Source organism: Garra rufa, unplaced genomic scaffold (assembly GCF_049309525.1).
Source record: "Garra rufa unplaced genomic scaffold, GarRuf1.0 hap1_unplaced_003, whole genome shotgun sequence".
In the NCBI taxonomy this organism is placed as follows: domain Eukaryota; kingdom Metazoa; phylum Chordata; class Actinopteri; order Cypriniformes; family Cyprinidae; genus Garra; species Garra rufa.
This window is the reverse complement of record NW_027394278.1, coordinates 11722978-11740285: the sequence shown is the minus strand read 5'-3', so window position 1 is coordinate 11740285 and position 17308 is coordinate 11722978. Positions and strand designations below refer to the sequence as shown.

At 47.7% G+C, this 17308-nt stretch overlaps 34 non-coding genes across 34 annotated transcripts; 5 read left to right on the top strand and 29 right to left on the bottom strand.

Annotated features, from left to right (window-relative positions):
* The first annotated feature begins 115 nt into the window (after positions 1-115).
* On the top strand, positions 116-188 carry trnaa-agc (transfer RNA alanine (anticodon AGC)). Its single transcript has one exon. It is a non-coding gene; the product is annotated as a tRNA-Ala (tRNA).
* A 154-nt stretch (positions 189-342) lies between these two features.
* trnaq-cug (transfer RNA glutamine (anticodon CUG)) lies at positions 343-414 on the bottom strand. The gene has a single exon. It is a non-coding gene; the product is annotated as a tRNA-Gln (tRNA).
* A 114-nt stretch (positions 415-528) lies between these two features.
* On the bottom strand, positions 529-600 carry trnaq-uug (transfer RNA glutamine (anticodon UUG)). The gene has a single exon. It is a non-coding gene; the product is annotated as a tRNA-Gln (tRNA).
* Positions 601-736: 136 nt separating this feature from the next.
* trnaf-gaa (transfer RNA phenylalanine (anticodon GAA)) lies at positions 737-809 on the bottom strand. The gene has a single exon. It is a non-coding gene; the product is annotated as a tRNA-Phe (tRNA).
* Positions 810-905: 96 nt separating this feature from the next.
* On the bottom strand, positions 906-979 carry trnai-aau (transfer RNA isoleucine (anticodon AAU)). The gene has a single exon. It is a non-coding gene; the product is annotated as a tRNA-Ile (tRNA).
* A 97-nt stretch (positions 980-1076) lies between these two features.
* On the bottom strand, positions 1077-1149 carry trnap-ugg (transfer RNA proline (anticodon UGG)). The gene has a single exon. It is a non-coding gene; the product is annotated as a tRNA-Pro (tRNA).
* A 529-nt stretch (positions 1150-1678) lies between these two features.
* Positions 1679-1751, top strand: trnaa-agc (transfer RNA alanine (anticodon AGC)). The gene has a single exon. It is a non-coding gene; the product is annotated as a tRNA-Ala (tRNA).
* A 154-nt stretch (positions 1752-1905) lies between these two features.
* Positions 1906-1977, bottom strand: trnaq-cug (transfer RNA glutamine (anticodon CUG)). The gene has a single exon. It is a non-coding gene; the product is annotated as a tRNA-Gln (tRNA).
* Positions 1978-2091: 114 nt separating this feature from the next.
* Positions 2092-2163, bottom strand: trnaq-uug (transfer RNA glutamine (anticodon UUG)). The gene has a single exon. It is a non-coding gene; the product is annotated as a tRNA-Gln (tRNA).
* A 136-nt stretch (positions 2164-2299) lies between these two features.
* trnaf-gaa (transfer RNA phenylalanine (anticodon GAA)) lies at positions 2300-2372 on the bottom strand. Its single transcript has one exon. It is a non-coding gene; the product is annotated as a tRNA-Phe (tRNA).
* A 96-nt stretch (positions 2373-2468) lies between these two features.
* trnai-aau (transfer RNA isoleucine (anticodon AAU)) lies at positions 2469-2542 on the bottom strand. The gene has a single exon. It is a non-coding gene; the product is annotated as a tRNA-Ile (tRNA).
* A 97-nt stretch (positions 2543-2639) lies between these two features.
* trnap-ugg (transfer RNA proline (anticodon UGG)) lies at positions 2640-2712 on the bottom strand. The gene has a single exon. It is a non-coding gene; the product is annotated as a tRNA-Pro (tRNA).
* A 525-nt stretch (positions 2713-3237) lies between these two features.
* Positions 3238-3310, top strand: trnaa-agc (transfer RNA alanine (anticodon AGC)). Its single transcript has one exon. It is a non-coding gene; the product is annotated as a tRNA-Ala (tRNA).
* A 154-nt stretch (positions 3311-3464) lies between these two features.
* On the bottom strand, positions 3465-3536 carry trnaq-cug (transfer RNA glutamine (anticodon CUG)). Its single transcript has one exon. It is a non-coding gene; the product is annotated as a tRNA-Gln (tRNA).
* Positions 3537-3650: 114 nt separating this feature from the next.
* trnaq-uug (transfer RNA glutamine (anticodon UUG)) lies at positions 3651-3722 on the bottom strand. The gene has a single exon. It is a non-coding gene; the product is annotated as a tRNA-Gln (tRNA).
* Positions 3723-3858: 136 nt separating this feature from the next.
* Positions 3859-3931, bottom strand: trnaf-gaa (transfer RNA phenylalanine (anticodon GAA)). The gene has a single exon. It is a non-coding gene; the product is annotated as a tRNA-Phe (tRNA).
* A 96-nt stretch (positions 3932-4027) lies between these two features.
* On the bottom strand, positions 4028-4101 carry trnai-aau (transfer RNA isoleucine (anticodon AAU)). Its single transcript has one exon. It is a non-coding gene; the product is annotated as a tRNA-Ile (tRNA).
* Positions 4102-4198: 97 nt separating this feature from the next.
* Positions 4199-4271, bottom strand: trnap-ugg (transfer RNA proline (anticodon UGG)). Its single transcript has one exon. It is a non-coding gene; the product is annotated as a tRNA-Pro (tRNA).
* A 522-nt stretch (positions 4272-4793) lies between these two features.
* Positions 4794-4866, top strand: trnaa-agc (transfer RNA alanine (anticodon AGC)). The gene has a single exon. It is a non-coding gene; the product is annotated as a tRNA-Ala (tRNA).
* A 154-nt stretch (positions 4867-5020) lies between these two features.
* Positions 5021-5092, bottom strand: trnaq-cug (transfer RNA glutamine (anticodon CUG)). The gene has a single exon. It is a non-coding gene; the product is annotated as a tRNA-Gln (tRNA).
* A 114-nt stretch (positions 5093-5206) lies between these two features.
* Positions 5207-5278, bottom strand: trnaq-uug (transfer RNA glutamine (anticodon UUG)). Its single transcript has one exon. It is a non-coding gene; the product is annotated as a tRNA-Gln (tRNA).
* A 136-nt stretch (positions 5279-5414) lies between these two features.
* Positions 5415-5487, bottom strand: trnaf-gaa (transfer RNA phenylalanine (anticodon GAA)). Its single transcript has one exon. It is a non-coding gene; the product is annotated as a tRNA-Phe (tRNA).
* A 96-nt stretch (positions 5488-5583) lies between these two features.
* trnai-aau (transfer RNA isoleucine (anticodon AAU)) lies at positions 5584-5657 on the bottom strand. Its single transcript has one exon. It is a non-coding gene; the product is annotated as a tRNA-Ile (tRNA).
* A 97-nt stretch (positions 5658-5754) lies between these two features.
* Positions 5755-5826, bottom strand: trnap-ugg (transfer RNA proline (anticodon UGG)). The gene has a single exon. It is a non-coding gene; the product is annotated as a tRNA-Pro (tRNA).
* Positions 5827-6354: 528 nt separating this feature from the next.
* trnaa-agc (transfer RNA alanine (anticodon AGC)) lies at positions 6355-6427 on the top strand. Its single transcript has one exon. It is a non-coding gene; the product is annotated as a tRNA-Ala (tRNA).
* A 154-nt stretch (positions 6428-6581) lies between these two features.
* On the bottom strand, positions 6582-6653 carry trnaq-cug (transfer RNA glutamine (anticodon CUG)). Its single transcript has one exon. It is a non-coding gene; the product is annotated as a tRNA-Gln (tRNA).
* Positions 6654-6767: 114 nt separating this feature from the next.
* Positions 6768-6839, bottom strand: trnaq-uug (transfer RNA glutamine (anticodon UUG)). The gene has a single exon. It is a non-coding gene; the product is annotated as a tRNA-Gln (tRNA).
* Positions 6840-6975: 136 nt separating this feature from the next.
* Positions 6976-7048, bottom strand: trnaf-gaa (transfer RNA phenylalanine (anticodon GAA)). The gene has a single exon. It is a non-coding gene; the product is annotated as a tRNA-Phe (tRNA).
* A 96-nt stretch (positions 7049-7144) lies between these two features.
* Positions 7145-7218, bottom strand: trnai-aau (transfer RNA isoleucine (anticodon AAU)). Its single transcript has one exon. It is a non-coding gene; the product is annotated as a tRNA-Ile (tRNA).
* Positions 7219-7315: 97 nt separating this feature from the next.
* On the bottom strand, positions 7316-7387 carry trnap-ugg (transfer RNA proline (anticodon UGG)). The gene has a single exon. It is a non-coding gene; the product is annotated as a tRNA-Pro (tRNA).
* A 756-nt stretch (positions 7388-8143) lies between these two features.
* trnaq-cug (transfer RNA glutamine (anticodon CUG)) lies at positions 8144-8215 on the bottom strand. The gene has a single exon. It is a non-coding gene; the product is annotated as a tRNA-Gln (tRNA).
* Positions 8216-8351: 136 nt separating this feature from the next.
* On the bottom strand, positions 8352-8424 carry trnaf-gaa (transfer RNA phenylalanine (anticodon GAA)). The gene has a single exon. It is a non-coding gene; the product is annotated as a tRNA-Phe (tRNA).
* Positions 8425-8520: 96 nt separating this feature from the next.
* trnai-aau (transfer RNA isoleucine (anticodon AAU)) lies at positions 8521-8594 on the bottom strand. The gene has a single exon. It is a non-coding gene; the product is annotated as a tRNA-Ile (tRNA).
* Positions 8595-8691: 97 nt separating this feature from the next.
* Positions 8692-8763, bottom strand: trnap-ugg (transfer RNA proline (anticodon UGG)). The gene has a single exon. It is a non-coding gene; the product is annotated as a tRNA-Pro (tRNA).
* Between the last annotated feature and the right edge of the window lie 8545 nt (positions 8764-17308).

Below are 17308 nucleotides of genomic sequence, written 5' to 3'. Positions count from 1 at the left end.
ATGGAAGAAATGACACACCTCGAGACAAGGTCAAAGGCAAAGGAATGAAAGTGGGCCTTTGAATGGATTCAATAATGGTGGTGGACCTAACAGGGAGAAGATTCTGCTGTGGCCAGGGGAATTAGCTCAAATGGTAGAGTGCTCGCTTAGCATGCGAGAGGTAGCGGGATCGATGCCCGCATTCTCCAAAGGGCTCCTGCCCTTTTACGCGCACGTCCCCAAGGAGACAGACTGCGCTTTTTGCGGTGCGAAACGTACCCTCGCAGTTGCGTGAGCCTTTGGGTCCCACTGCTGTCAAAAGGATTTCTCAGAACGGGCCCTGCGCACATTCGTGGCAAAAGCAGGTCCCACCGAGATTTGAACTCGGATCACTGGATTCAGAGTCCAGAGTGCTAACCATTACACCATGGAACCTTGACGAGAGAGGCCGCTGCTCAGAGGAAAGCAAAGAAGAAGTCGCTTACGGCTCACCAGCAACAAAAATAAAGTTGAGCCTTTTTTGTTTTTATCTGCCGCAAGAAGGCACGTAGGTTCCACCGAGATTTGAACTCGGATCGCTGGATTCAAAGTCCAGAGTGCTAACCGTTACACCATGGAACCACGAGCGCCTCTTTGACAGCTGACCTGGAGGTAGATAGTGTTGCGGCTAGGGGGAACCAGTCAGAGCGAGGGGTTGTATCCCAGTGAGTTTTGGTCACTGGCCACCCTCGACCAAAAGACAAAAGAAAGCTGCATCTGCCGAAACCCGGGATTGAACCAGGGACCTTTAGATCTTCAGTCTAACGCTCTCCCAACTGAGCTATTTCGGCCACATCCCCCCAGGGTTTGGTCTGCAGGGGTTTACGTGACACCACCCGTCGCTTTGAGAGAAGAGCAGAGACGAGCTAACAGAGAACAAAAGACGTTGGCCCGTAAGGGGATCGAACCCGCGACCTTGGCGTTATTAGCACCATGCTCTAACCAACTGAGCTAACCGGCCTGGCTCCGGCCAGACGTCTGCCCAATTTCCCCAAAATTTACTGACTGCTCGTGGGCCCCTTAGCAGGCAGAAAAGCTTCAGGACCAAGCCTGACCACGGGCTCGTCCGGGATTTTGAACCCGGGACCTCTCGCACCCAAAGCGAGAATCATACCCCTAGACCAACGAGCCACGCTCACGCAGCTGGCGCACCGCCGCCTGCCCTCGAGCGACGCTCTTCACGTGGCTTTGAATGCAGGGAGCATCCGGAAGTCTGCGCTTGTGGCAAAAAGCACCTCGATTTCTGAGAAACGTGTTTCTGCCCTGCTCTACTCACCCTGTTACGGTCCTCAGGGGTGCAGACTTACTTGACCGCAACAGTCACTTCTGATACAGGATCACAATCTTGTGAAAGCCAAGTGGATCGTTTGTAATAAAGCAACAACAACAAGAAAGCCCAAAAAACAACATTAAAAACACTGAATGAAACAAGCAAGCATTAGAAGAAATGAGTCTAAAAACAAACAAGTTGGCGGCGATCATAATAACCAAAAGCAAAGAAGACAAATAGCAACAACAAAAGAAAGAAAAAATTAACTGCAATGGAAGAAATGACACACCTCGAGACAAGGTCAAAGGCAAAGGAATGAAAGTGGGCCTTTGAATGGATTCAATAATGGTGGTGGACCTAACAGGGAGAAGATTCTGCCTTCTGCGGCCAGGGGAATTAGCTCAAATGGTAGAGCGCTCGCTTAGCATGCGAGAGGTAGCGGGATCGATGCCCGCATTCTCCAAAGGGCTCCTGCCCTTTTACGCGCACGTCCCCAAGGAGACAGACTGCGCTTTTTGCGGTGCGAAACGTACCCTCGCAGTTGCGTGAGCCTTTGGGGCCCACTGCTGTCAAAAGGATTTCTCAGAACGGGCCCTGCGCACATTCGTGGCAAAAGCAGGTCCCACCGAGATTTTAACTCGGATCGCTGGATTCAGAGTCCAGAGTGCTAACCATTACACCATGGAACCTTGACGAGAGAGGCCGCTGCTCAGAGGAAAGCAAAGAAGAAGTCGCTTACGGCTCACCAGCAACAAAAATAAAGTTGAGCCTTTTTTGTTTTTATCTGCCGCAAGAAGGCACGTAGGTTCCACCGAGATTTGAACTCGGATCGCTGGATTCAAAGTCCAGAGTGCTAACCGTTACACCATGGAACCACGAGCGCCTCTTTGACAGCTGACCTGGAGGTAGATAGTGTTGCGGCTAGGGGGAACCAGTCAGAGCGAGGGGTTGTATCCCAGTGAGTTTTGGTCACTGGCCACCCTCGACCAAAAGACAAAAGAAAGCTGCATCTGCCGAAACCCGGGATTGAACCAGGGACCTTTAGATCTTCAGTCTAACGCTCTCCCAACTGAGCTATTTCGGCCACATCCCCCTAGGGTTTGGTCTGCAGGGGTTTACGTGACACCACCCGTCGCTTTGAGAGAAGAGCAGAGACGAGCTAACAGAGAACAAAAGACGTTGGCCCGTACGGGGATCGAACCCGTGACCTTGGCGTTATTAGCACCACGCTCTAACCAACTGAGCTAACCGGCCTGGCTCCGGCCAGACGTCTGCCCAATTTCCCCAAAATTTGCTGACTGCTCGTGGGCCCCTTAGCAGGCAGAAAAGCTTCAGGACCAAGCCTGACCACGGGCTCGTCCGGGATTTTGAACCCGGGACCTCTCGCACCCAAAGCGAGAATCATACCCCTAGACCAACGAGCCACGCTCACGCAGCTGGCGCACCGCCGCCTGCCCTCGAGCGACGCTCTTCACGTGGCTTTGAATGCAGGGAGCATCCGGAAGTCTGCGCTTGTGGCAAAAAGCACCTCGATTTCTGAGAAACGTGTTTCTGCCCTGCTCTACTCACCCTGTTACGGTCCTCAGGGGTGCAGACTTACTTGACCGCAACAGTCACTTCTGATACAGGATCACAATCTTGTGAAAGCCAAGTGGATCGTTTGTAATAAAGCAACAACAACAAGAAAGCCCAAAAAACAACATTAAAAACACTGAATGAAACAAGCAAGCATTAGAAGAAATGAGTCTAAAAACAAACAAGTTGGCGGCGATCATAATAACCAAAAGCAAAGAAGACAAATAGCAACAACAAAAGAAAGAAAAAATTAACTGCAATGGAAGAAATGACACACCTCGAGACAAGGTCAAAGGCAAAGGAATGAAAGTGGGCCTTTGAATGGATTCAATAATGGTGGTGGACCTAACAGGGAGAAGATTCTGCTGTGGCCAGGGGAATTAGCTCAAATGGTAGAGTGCTCGCTTAGCATGCGAGAGGTAGCGGGATCGATGCCCGCATTCTCCAAAGGGCTCCTGCCCTTTTACGCGCACGTCCCCAAGGAGACAGACTGCGCTTTTTGCGGTGCGAAACGTACCCTCGCAGTTGCGTGAGCCTTTGGGTCCCACTGCTGTCAAAAGGATTTCTCAGAACGGGCCCTGCGCACATTCGTGGCAAAAGCAGGTCCCACCGAGATTTGAACTCGGATCGCTGGATTCAGAGTCCAGAGTGCTAACCATTACACCATGGAACCTTGACGAGAGAGGCCGCTGCTCAGAGGAAAGCAAAGAAGAAGTCGCTTACGGCTCACCAGCAACAAAAATAAAGTTGAGCCTTTTTTGTTTTTATCTGCCGCAAGAAGGCACGTAGGTTCCACCGAGATTTGAACTCGGATCGCTGGATTCAAAGTCCAGAGTGCTAACCGTTACACCATGGAACCACGAGCGCCTCTTTGACAGCTGACCTGGAGGTAGATAGTGTTGCGGCTAGGGGGAACCAGTCAGAGCGAGGGGTTGTATCCCAGTGAGTTTTGGTCACTGGCCACCCTCGACCAAAAGACAAAAGAAAGCTGCATCTGCCGAAACCCGGGATTGAACCAGGGACCTTTAGATCTTCAGTCTAACGCTCTCCCAACTGAGCTATTTCGGCCACATCCCCCTAGGGTTTGGTCTGCAGGGGTTTACGTGACACCACCCGTCGCTTTGAGAGAAGAGCAGAGACGAGCTAACAGAGAACAAAAGACGTTGGCCCGTACGGGGATCGAACCCGCGACCTTGGCGTTATTAGCACCACGCTCTAACCAACTGAGCTAACCGGCCTGGCTCCGGCCAGACGTCTGCCCAATTTCCCCAAAATTTACTGACTGCTCGTGGGCCCCTTAGCAGGCAGAAAAGCTTCAGGACCAAGCCTGACCACGGGCTCGTCCGGGATTTTGAACCCGGGACCTCTCGCACCCAAAGCGAGAATCATACCCCTAGACCAACGAGCCACGCTCACGCAGCTGGCGCACCGCCGCCTGCCCTCGAGCGACGCTCTTCACGTGGCTTTGAATGCAGGGAGCATCCGGAAGTCTGCGCTTGTGGCAAAAAGCACCTCGATTTCTGAGAAACGTGTTTCTGCCCTGCTCTACTCACCCTGTTACGGTCCTCAGGGGTGCAGACTTACTTGACCGCAACAGTCACTTCTGATACAGGATCACAATCTTGTGAAAGCCAAGTGGATCGTTTGTAATAAAGCAACAACAACAAGAAAGCCCAAAAAACAACATTAAAAACACTGAATGAAACAAGCAAGCATTAGAAGAAATGAGTCTAAAAACAAACAAGTTGGCGGCGATCATAATAACCAAAAGCAAAGAAGACAAATAGCAACAACAAAAGAAAGAAAAAATTAACTGCAATGGAAGAAATGACACACCTCGAGACAAGGTCAAAGGCAAAGGAATGAAAGTGGGCCTTTGAATGGATTCAATAATGGTGGTGGACCTAACAGGGAGAACCTTCTGCGGCCAGGGGAATTAGCTCAAATGGTAGAGCGCTCGCTTAGCATGCGAGAGGTAGCGGGATCGATGCCCGCATTCTCCAAAGGGCTCCTGACCTTTTACGAGCACGTCCCCAAGGAGACAGACTGCGCTTTTTGCGGTGCGAAACGTACCCTCGCAGTTGCGTGAGCCTTTGGGGCCCACTGCTGTCAAAAGGATTTCTCAGAACGGGCCCTGCGCACATTCGTGGCAAAAGCAGGTCCCACCGAGATTTGAACTCGGATCGCTGGATTCAGAGTCCAGAGTGCTATTCATTACACCATGGAACCTTGACGAGAGAGGCCGCTGCTCAGAGGAAAGCAAAGAAGAAGTCGCTTACGGCTCACCAGCAACAAAAATAAAGTTGAGCCTTTTTTGTTTTTATCTGCCGCAAGAAGGCACGTAGGTTCCACCGAGATTTGAACTCGGATCGCTGGATTCAAAGTCCAGAGTGCTAACCGTTACACCATGGAACCACGAGCGCCTCTTTGACAGCTGACCTGGAGGTAGATAGTGTTGCGGCTAGGGGGAACCAGTCAGAGCGAGGGGTTGTATCCCAGTGAGTTTTGGTCACTGGCCACCCTCGACCAAAAGACAAAAGAAAGCTGCATCTGCCGAAACCCGGGATTGAACCAGGGACCTTTAGATCTTCAGTCTAACGGTCTCCCAACTGAGCTATTTCGGCCACATCCCCCTAGGGTTTGGTCTGCAGGGGTTTACGTGACACCACCCGTCGCTTTGAGAGAAGAGCAGAGACGAGCTAACAGAGAACCAAAGACGTTGGCCCGTACGGGGATCGAAGCCGCGACCTTGGCGTTATTAGCACCACGCTCTAACCAACTGAGCTAACCGGCCTGGCTCCGGCCAGATGTCTGCCCAATTTCCCCAAAATTTGCTGACTGCTCGTGGGCCCCTTAGCAGGCAGAAAAGCTTCAGGACCAAGCCTGACCACGGGCTCGTCCGGGATTTGAACCCGGGACCTCTCGCACCCAAAGCGAGAATCATACCCCTAGACCAACGAGCCACGCTCACGCAGCTGGCGCACCGCCGCCTGCCCTCGAGCGACGCTCTTCACGTGGCTTTGAATGCAGGGAGCATCCGGAAGTCTGCACTTGTGGCAAAAAGCACCTCGATTTCTGAGAAACTTGTTTCTGCCCTGCTCTACTCACCCTGTTACGGTCCTCAGGGGTGCAGACTTACTTGACCGCAACAGTCACTTCTGATACAGGATCACAATCTTGTGAAAGCCAAGTGGATCGTTTGTAATAAACAACAACAACAAGAAAGCCCAAAAAACAACATTAAAAACACTGAATGAAACAAGCAAGCATTAGAAGAAATGAGTCTAAAAACAAACAAGTTGGCGGCGATCATAATAACCAAAAGCAAAGAAGACAAATAGCAACAACAAAAGAAAGAAAAAATTAACTGCAATGGAAGAAATGACACACCTCGAGACAAGGTCAAAGGCAAAGGAATGAAAGTGGGCCTTTGAATGGATTCAATAATGGTGGTGGACCTAACAGGGAGAAGATTCTGCCTTCTGCGGCCAGGGGAATTAGCTCAAATGGTAGAGCGCTCGCTTAGCATGCGAGAGGTAGCGGGATCGATGCCCGCATTCTCCAAAGGGCTCCTGCCCTTTTACGCGCACGTCCCCAAGGAGACAGACTGCGCTTTTTGCGGTGCGAAACGTACCCTCGCAGTTGCGTGAGCCTTTGGGGCCCACTGCTGTCAAAAGGATTTCTCAGAACGGGCCCTGCGCACATTCGTGGCAAAAGCAGGTCCAACCGAGATTTGAACTCGGATCGCTGGATTCAGAGTCCAGAGTGCTAACCATTACACCATGGAACCTTGACGAGAGAAGCCGCTGCTCAGAGGAAAGCAAAGAAGAAGTCGCTTACGGCTCACCAGCAACAAAAATAAAGTTGAGTCTTTTTTGTTTTTATCTGCCGCAAGAAGGCACGTAGGTTCCACCGAGATTTGAACTCGGATCGCTGGATTCAAAGTCCAGAGTGCTAACCGTTACACCATGGAACCACGAGCGCCTCTTTGACAGCTGACCTGGAGGTAGATAGTGTTGCGGCTAGGGGGAACCAGTCAGAGCGAGGGGTTGTATCCCAGTGAGTTTTGGTCACTGGCCACCCTCGACCAAAAGACAAAAGAAAGCTGCATCTGCCGAAACCCGGGATTGAACCAGGGACCTTTAGATCTTCAGTCTAACGCTCTCCCAACTGAGCTATTTCGGCCACATCCACCTAGGGTTTGGTCTGCAGGGGTTTACGTGACACCACCCGTCGCTTTGAGAGAAGAGCAGAGACGAGCTAACAGAGAACAAAAGACGTTGGCCCGTACGGGGATCGAACCCGCGACCTTGGCGTTATTAGCACCTCGCTCTAACCAACTGAGCTAACCGGCCTGGCTCCGGCCAGACGTCTGCCCAATTTCCCCAAAGTTTGCTGACTGCTCGTGGGCCCCTTAGCAGGCAGAAAAGCTTCAGGACCAAGCCTGACCACGGGCTCGTCCGGGATTTGAACCCGGGACCTCTCGCACCCAAAGCGAGAATCATACCCCTAGACCAACGAGCCACGCCCACGCAGCTGGCGCACCGCCGCCTGCCCTCGAGCAACGCTCTTCACGTGGCTTTGAATGCAGGGAGCATCCGGAAGTCTGCGCTTGTGGCAAAAAGCACCTCGATTTCTGAGAAACTTGTTTCTGCCCTGCTCTACTCACCCTGTTACGGTCCTCAGGGGTGCAGACTTACTTGACCGCAACAGTCACTTCTGATACAGGATCACAATCTTGTGAAAGCCAAGTGGATCGTTTGTAATAAAGCAACAACAACAACAAAGCCCAAAAAACAACATTAAAAACACTGAATGAAACAAGCAAGCATTAGAAGAAATGAGTCTAAAAACAAACAAGTTGGCGGCGATCATAATAACCAAAAGCAAAGAAGACAAATAGCAACAACAAAAGAAAGAAAAAATTAACTGCAATGGAAGAAATGACACACCTCGAGACAAGGTCAAAGGCAAAGGAATGAAAGTGGGCCTTTGAATGGATTCAATAATGGTGGTGGACCTAACAGGGAGAAGATTCTGCCTTCTGCGGCCAGGGGAATTAGCTCAAATGGTAGAGCGCTCGTTTAGCATGCGAGAGGTAGCGGGATCGATGCCCGCATTCTCCAAAGGGCTCCTGCCCTTTTACGCGCACGTCCCCAAGGAGACAGACTGCGCTTTTTGCGGTGCGAAACGTACCCTCGCAGTTGCGTGAGCCTTTGGGGCCCACTGCTGTCAAAAGAATTTCTCAGAACGGGCCCTGCGCACATTCGTGGCAAAAGCAGGTCCCACCGAGATTTGAACGCGGATCGCTGGATTCAGAGTCCAGAGTGCTAACCATTACACCATGGAACCACGAGCGCCTCTTTGACAGCTGACCTGGAGGTAGATAGTGTTGCGGCTAGGGGGAACCAGTCAGAGCGAGGGGTTGTATCCCAGTGAGTTTTGGTCACTGGCCACCCTCGACCAAAAGACAAAAGAAAGCTGCATCTGCCAAAACCCGGGATTGAACCAGGGACCTTTAGATCTTCAGTCTAACGCTCTCCCAACTGAGCTATTTCGGCCACATCCACCTAGGGTTTGGTCTGCAGGGGTTTACGTGACACCACCCGTCGCTTTGAGAGAAGAGCAGAGACGAGCTAACAGAGAACAAAAGACGTTGGCCCGTACGGGGATCGAACCCGCGACCTTGGCGTTATTAGCACCACGCTCTAACCAACTGAGCTAACCGGCCTGGCTCCGGCCAGACGTCTGCCCAATTTCCCCAAAGTTTGCTGACTGCTCGTGGGCCCCTTAGCAGGCAGAAAAGCTTCAGGACCAAGCCTGACCACGGGCTCGTCCGGGATTTGAACCCGGGACCTCTCGCACCCAAAGCGAGAATCATACCCCTAGACCAACGAGCCACGCCCATGCAGCTGGCGCACCGCCGCCTGCCCTCGAGCGACGCTCTTCACGTGGCTTTGAATGCAGGGAGCATCCGGAAGTCTGCGCTTGTGGCAAAAAGCACCTCGATTTCTGAGAAACTTGTTTCTGCCCTGCTCTACTCACCCTGTTACGGTCCTCAGGGGTGCAGACTTACTTGACCGCAACAGTCACTTCTGATACAGGATCACAATCTTGTGAAAGCCAAGTGGATCGTTTGTAATAAAGCAACAACAACAAGAAAGCCCAAAAAACAACATTAAAAACACTGAATGAAACAAGCAAGCATTAGAAGAAATGAGTCTAAAAACAAACAAGTTGGCGGCGATCATAATAACCAAAAGCAAAGAAGACAAATAGCAACAACAAAAGAAAGAAAAAATTAACTGCAATGGAAGAAATGACACACCTCGAGACAAGGTCAAAGGCAAAGGAATGAAAGTGGGCCTTTGAATGGATTCAATAATGGTGGTGGACCTAACAGGGAGAAGATTCTGCCTTCTGCGGCCAGGGGAATTAGCTCAAATGGTAGAGCGCTCGCTGCGCAAAAGAAGGAGCCCAATCTTTGAGCCCCCCCTCGCAAGCGAAAAAGACGCGAAAACGCAAGTGTGCCGACAAGTTTCCCCTGCAACAATATTCGGGCTATATTCTTATGCGGTATGGATGAGTTTTAGTTACATGTGAAACACGTCACCCTCGGCGGGCTGGATTCGAACCCGCGGTCTGCGCGACTGAGTCGAAGTCCCGTTCTGAATCAAATGATTCGCGAATCGCGAAACTTGATCCGGTTGGACTGATTCCAAACAGTGAATCATCACGTTGACACTTTACGTCGTATTAAAAACACGCCCCATCCCACCTTGTTTTTATTTTATTTTTATTTTTTTTTACAAATCTCGCCCTAGACATAACATTATATTGATTGATATTTATTAATTTGTGTATGTTATTTTTAAAAGGCATATTACATGTTTATGTTTATGGTTAAATACGCGATCCGATTGGAGCGAATCGTCACGTTGACAGTTTCCGTCGTCTTAAAACACGCCCCCATCCTCACCTGCTTTTTCCACAAATCGGTCCCTAGACATATCAATATGTTGACTGATATTTATTATTTTGTGAAAATAATTGTTTGGTAAATATGTATAAACATGTATGTATATGATATATGTTTATGGTTAAATAAAACGAATTAAAATGTTTCAGTAGTTGATTTTATGTTTTATGTTAATCATGTTTATAATATTTTTAAAAGGCATATTACATGTTTATGTTTAAATTAATGAATAAAATGTTTTCTCAAAGATTATTATTATTATTTTTTTTGTATATGTGGGACATGATTTGATGGATATCATTTATCAGATTTAATTTATCTGATCAAAAGACACTTTAAATGTTCAAATGTAAAATATTTAATTTAAATGAACATAATATACATACACATAATGTATACAGAAAAGATATAATTTATTGAGGAGGATACAGTATTGAGGGGTATACAGGACAATATGAAAAAGTGGGCCCATGTAATATATATAAATATATACAAAAAAAAGACATTTATTATATTTATTGAGGGGTATACAGGACAATATGAAGGAGTGGGCCCATGTAATAAAAACAAAATATATACAGGAACGATATTATTTATTGAGGAACATACCAGAAAATATGGAAGAATGGGCCCATGTAATATAAACAAAATATATACAGTAAAAGATATTTATTAAGGAAGATACCGGAAAATGTGAAAGAGTGGGCCCGTGTAAAATACAAAATATATACAGAAAATAAATTATTTATTGAGGAGGATACCGAACAGTATGAAAGAGTGGGCACATGTAAACAAAATATATTCAGAAAAGATTGTCTTTATTGAGGAGGTTTATGTAGCTGGCGCTGTTCTGCCAACCAGTCATCGAAAGATTTTCCATTTGAGGCACTTGGGCAAAATGTGGCATTGCCATATCGACTATGGCCGAACTCTTTAGTTTTGGGCTGCCCACATTTGCTGCATCTGTTAAAAGTAACCCCTCGCACATACTTTCTCTTGTGGACGCCGCTTTCCTCCTCCAGGGCCCGTCGGCGCCTGTTCCTCTGGGTGTAACGGGACACAGGAGCATCAGACGCAGGAGCAGGTGGAGCTGGGCCTGCACTCGATGTTGAAGCACCAGAAGAGGGGATCACCACTGACACAGTCATGTCCGGGTTAAGGACTAGTGTGCCTAACAATGACCCAGGTGCTGAAATGGGCTGCACAACTCCTGATGCTGTGGGGGCAGGTGCAATGGGGCACTGTGTGGTGGTGGTAGCAGCGGGCCGTCGACCTGGTCGCAGGATCGGAGCCTGTCCTTCCCGATTTGGCGGAAGGATAAATGGATGTTTTGGCCCTGATGTCGATGGTGCTTCATCCAATTTTTCCCTCGGCAGAGGAAGCTGCGTATCGGCCACAGCAATTGGGTCAGGTGAAGTCAGTCCCTGAGCGAGGACACTCATTTCCTGATTCTTCTGCCGCCGCTGAAACCTGACAATAAATTACTTGTATTATAAATATGTTTTAAGAAGTATTCATTTAATTTGAAGCATATAATGTGCCTTGCTTACCACTGAATGAGTGTCTTCTGGTTTAGCTCAAACAGCTGGATCATGGTTTCATCCATCAGCCTTGGACTGTTAAGCACCAGCTCTCGGATGTGGTGGTAATCGGTGAGGATTTTAGACCACCTGGGGGTGCAAACTCCAGCCTTCTTGGTCGGCGACTTGTGTAAAGCGCACAGCTTGATACAAATTGCCTCAACCAACCGACTGGTGTTGGGCCACTGTGCTGGACCCCCAGGATGTCCAATCAGACACCGTTTAACACTCTCCACACCCGGTGTGACTCCGGTCCGCTTCGGTGCTTTAAAGCGCCCATGTGTCAGCTGAGGCTGATGTCGAGGCTGATAGTTGACCCGCTGTTTGTCAGAGTCAGGGAGAGCTGTCCACAGCTGGATGACCTCTGTCACCTGCAGGTCAGTGAGGTAAGGAGCCTCACGAAGACCCACTAGGTAACCAGCCAGGTCCTGGACCTTGTCCCACCCAGCGATGCCATCGGGTCCAATGACTGCTCCCTAGTAAATGCAGATTAATATTAATATAAGTGGAATAAAATGGTATTGAAATTAAATAAAGCCCTTTTTTACCTGAAATAAAGTGTTTTACCTGAGCCTCGTTGGAGAGACTACTTCCAGTGTCGGATGGCTGTGACAGCACTGAAGGGGCAGGGGCAAGATGCTGTCCTTCTCCGCCAGATGATGTGGACGGCTCAGCCGGTGATGCCGGGGACTGAGGCAGAGGCAAAGATGAGGGGCTGTTTTTAAGATCACGGCAGGGGTCATCCTCATACAGCACTGGAACTGTGATGTCCTCCGTGATCTCTTTATCAAACCCCTCATCTTGCAGGTCCTGGTCATCAACTGCCTCCACCAGCCTGTCTTCCTCCTCTGGGTTCTGGAGCACTGGAGTCAGTGTTTTGCCAGTCTGGCTGTAAAGGTACTCCATTCCCAGCAATTCACCTACAAGAATAAAATGGGAAAAAAGAAAGTGTTCTTAACATTTTGTCTAATACATTAAAGGCTAAATAGATAAAATAGTACAATATATGAATGTGATCTCCCTGTTCATCTATGAATTTTTTTGTTTTGCAAAAATAATTCAAATGATCTATAAAAAAACAAAAACATGAATTAGTGAATTTCTTGCCTGTATATGCTCCAGGAGGGCGATAGCGCTCATCCCAGGGCTTCCCGAAGACAGCTTGGCTAAGCCGGTCCACAGCCTCCCTCATGGCACAGCCATATGTCCGGATGGAGGATGCTCCTTTTATGGCGTCTTCCATCCGGTCATCATTCCAACGCATCAAGCCCTCAAGGAGATACGCTTGAAAATGCGCATCACTGGCACTGGTTCCTAAAAATTAAATAAACAAAAAAGTTTTGTACTTCACATGAGGTGCTATGAGGTAACTGGTTACATGTAATAGAGTTACATAATTACAATACAATTACACAACACATGCATGTATATATTTAAGAAAAATATATGTATATATATTAAATATATTTATATATAATATAAATTATATGAATAATAAATATATACATGTAATTATTTTCAAAATATATACTTTATGTGTGTGTTTTTATTTATACATAATAAATACATATATTACACATATATTATATAAACAACTTTTGAATGTGAGTAATCGCAATTTAAATTACATTAAAAATTATAGCTACTAGTGACTTGTCAGGCAATACAGCTTTGTTAATGCTTATGACATCAGAAAAGAACTGTAGTATTACTGTAGAGTGTGACATTTATTCATGTGACATTACTTTAAAGTAATGGAAGCAGTTATAGTGCTTATATTTTTGACAAAAAAAATTGTAATCCGTATGTATGTAATACCTGGAATAAAACGGTTTAGGTGGAGGTGGAAAGACTCCAAGGAGGTAGAGCCACGGGCACACCTGTAGCAGCACAGCTCCACACCGCCCTTCTTCAGTGTCCCCTTCTTCATGTACAGCAGAAAGTTCTCTGGGTCTTGGATACACGGAACGTGCTTCCGCTGTTCCTTCCATATCTGCTGGATCCGTTCGTGATTCAGCAGAGGAACTCCCAGAGTGTCCTTCCCGTCCGCACTGTCGAACAGATCAATCAGTGACCCGATCAATCTGGTGGTCTCCTCCACCCCCCTGGTCCTCCTCCGGCAGTGCAGTGCCAACTCTCTCCGGGTAATGCGAGCACTGACCGCCCTTTCTGAGATGTGGCCAGTCCTCTTTGCCGCCAGCTCACCCTCCTTTGCACTGCGAAGTGCAGCCACATCCTCTGGATCCCACTGAAAGATGCACGTGGACAGACGGGCCATGAAGATCCCGTAGAGTGGATGAGCCTCTGTCGTGACACCTGCAGCAAATCGCCGCATGAAATGCCAGATGTCGAGGCGCACTTCAAGCTCGACCCACTCCGAGAACATCATCTTCACCTGACACTGGCCATGCTGACTGCAGCAATCTCTGTCCACGTACATCACTTTTGGGGCTGCCTCTCCTGCGTCCCGGTAGCGCTTCATCAGGCCAGCTGCCATGTGGTCCAGTCCATGTCCCTCGGCGGCTGTAAGCACAGATACGAGGACTTGGCCGTGTTCATTCCCCACATTTGTACACCAGGCAGCTGTACCTGAAGCAGCACCTGCAAGTTTCTTTGTGACCTATTGGGAAAAATAAAAGGGTGACAAAACTGTATTCATTGTGTATGCACATATATCCATATCTGGCAAATTTCTGGATATAAACAGGACTGTGATACCTTTTTAGTGGAGTCCATCTTGAGAACAGAGCCGCGGACAGATGTTATTTTGGCTTTGACCTCATGCAGTCGCCACAGAACATCCCTGGCGTACACGGCTAAGAGCCACTTAGGCTTAGGCAGGGCAGGTAAAAGGGGAGGCTCAGCAAATACAGGAGGCTGCACAAGGGAGGACCTTGTGAACGGTTCGCAGGCAGTCAGGTACTGCAGAACACGCTGTGTCCATGCCTCACTGTGCTGTTCCGTCAGCTTCTTGTACAGCTGAGTCACACTGTTGCCCAGTGTCCTCTCCCTCATCATCCTCAGCACCCGGTTGTCACATGAGTATCTAAGGAAACAACAATATAATCATGAAAATGCTTTGGTTGTAGAAAAAAAACACAGATAAAAGTGCCTAATAATGAATGATTGTCATGAATTACCTGTATGTCAGCAAAGCTGGAAACTGACTGCGGTGGCCCATATCCAGCTGCCCTAAGATGTCCTCGGACCAGGCAGGATACTTCTTTTTGCAGCCTTTGCACTCCAGATACTCAGTGGCAAGGTCATACCACCCGTCGATGTCCAAAACCTTGCGCACGGTGCGGTAAAGTCCTGCTGCTGTTAGCCTGTGCCTACCACAGTCTGGGCGAACACAGACAAGAGGAAATAACCACATCTTCAGCGGCATCCACAAGAAAAGGGGCCGACAGAAGAAGAGGTCTGGTGAGGCGGGTGGCTGACTGTTAATTAAAGGGGGCTGAGGAGGATACCACCAAAGCTTCAGCTGGGACACTAGTTCTGGCTTGCCGGTTCGTGGGTTGGCCTTAAATAGTGTGTTCCGGATCCACTCATGCTGGAAAGGTGGAAGATGATCTTTCCAGTGGCCTGGGAGCTCAGCTGGTGGCTGATGATGTGGAGGATCTGGTGTTTTTGCTGTTTCCGCCAATGGAGACGGACCGGCACAGGCCTCTGAGTAAACAGTAACAAAAACAATATAAGGATGGTATAAGGTTGGATTTGATAGAACTACGCCATAAATGCAGCCCACAAACAGCCTGCGAAGCAGTAATTTTGGAGGAGTGTTAATAATCGTTTTGAATATATTAAGGCATAACAGTGAAGAAAATGGTACTAGTGTTAAGAAGCAAAGAACACAGCGTACACTTTATTGATGTAAGAAAAATGGAATTAGTACAGTTCTTTGAGAATGAGAATCTGTTGTGATTAAGTAAGGAAAATGAGGTGTGATGAATTCAGTAATGATGCCCACAGACATGAAGCATGCACACATATACAATAAGGAAAAACTGTTCTTCTCATCATAAGAACAATGACTCTCCACCATCCTGTCTGCTCAGGGGGAGCTAAAGAGTGAGTGAGTGAGTGAGAATAGCAAGCAGTGTGAGAAAGTTATCTAGTGATTGTTTAACAACGGATAAGTTTAGAAACGCAAATAAATACACTGACACCTTTGGACATCCTTAACCTTTTGAAGAAATCCCACTTGAGGCATGATGTGACATAATTCTGTATTGTAAACAAAAATATTAAAAAAATTTGATTTTTATTTTTAATGCTTCCCATTGTGTTTTCACAAAACATTCTTATAACATTTGTATTTGTGTCATATGCCACACCTGTATTCAGCTGTGCTTCACATTGTGATGCAGCAAATACCAGCTCCTCATCATCATCTTCAGCAGTGGAAACGGAAGTGCCTGGAGCACAAATGTTACAACTATTACTGTGACCAATACACAGAGACAAGTGTATGTAAGGTGGTGCTTACGTACCTGTAGCGAAAAGCTGTCTTCGGGCCAAAGTTTCTGCTGCTGGAGAAGGTAAAGTAGACTGCACTAATGGATCTGGAAACAGCAAGTGGACAGGTTTGCCATAACAATAAATGAATACGTGTACAATTTCTGTAGGGAAAACGTAATATTCACACTCCTACTCACAGTGTTTAACTGGTGACACGAGTTTTTTCGCCAGCTGTGAAGGAGACAAATGTTTGCCATGCGCCAACAGCGCTTTCACAGTGGCGGTCCGCTGTACACCAGTTCGGATGGCTGCAGGTGGAGGTGCAGAGGTACTGGAGGCTGCGGCTGGAGGTACAGAGGCACTGGAGGTTGCAGGTGGACGTGCAGGACGTACACTGGTGCCCACAGCAGAAGCCTGCCTTTTCAGGACATATGTCTTGAAAATGGCCATGTTGGTGTTTGGCCTGGCATCGGCCTTAACCAGGTACCTGATGAGGGCTTGGGCCTCCTTGCTTTGGTCCTCATAAACTTCCTTCATGGACCGGCCCTGGAAGTCACCAAACTCCACCATCAAGCAGCCCTGGTCTCCAGATGCTCGGGCTTCTGCTTGCATTTCCTGCTTCCTCTCATACTTCTCCACTTCTTCAGCCATCTCTCTGATATGAGAAGTGTACTGTAGGAAGAGCTGTTTATTTTCGGACAGGGGGGTTGTCTGCGCTGTCTCCTTGGAAATGCTGAGCACCAAATACACTGCGTACCCCAGAGAGTTTTCCAGGAGCCATCTAAATCTCTGGCCCTGGTACTTCCCAAACTGAAGTTTGCAGTGAGCCAGTACTAAAAACTGGTCACTGGGGTCTCCACCGTTTGTGCTGACAAAAGAACGGGACTCTGCCAGCACCTGCTCCTTGGGTTTGGCCCTTCCCGACTCCATATTTTCAAGGCGCTTCGCCTCCTCCGATGGCGCCATGAGGAGCCGGCACGATGTTGCCGATTGGCGGCGAAAAAAGGGGTAAGCGTACATTTTCTGTAATGAAGATCAGAAAGAGACTATTACCTCTAGCAAACTAAAAGATACCTGTATGTTAAGTGTGTAATGATAATTTAACAAGCTACATGTAAACCATATTACTGTGGTAATAAACATGGACAGGAATCTGATATATGTACAAACATATGTAAAGTCAAATATGAAGTCTGAAATTTCCTTCTAGTAATAATTCTAGGCTCGGAGGAGGTCACTAGTATTATTACCAAATATAAGTAATATATATAAGCAGAGCTGGGTAGTAACTGATTACATGTTATTTCATCTGAATTACATAATCAGAATCCAAAAATTAAGTACCTGTATTTAGATTAAAAAATATATATATTTTAAAATATTCCGAATCAGACTAAAGTTACTTTTTTTATGCATTATATGATT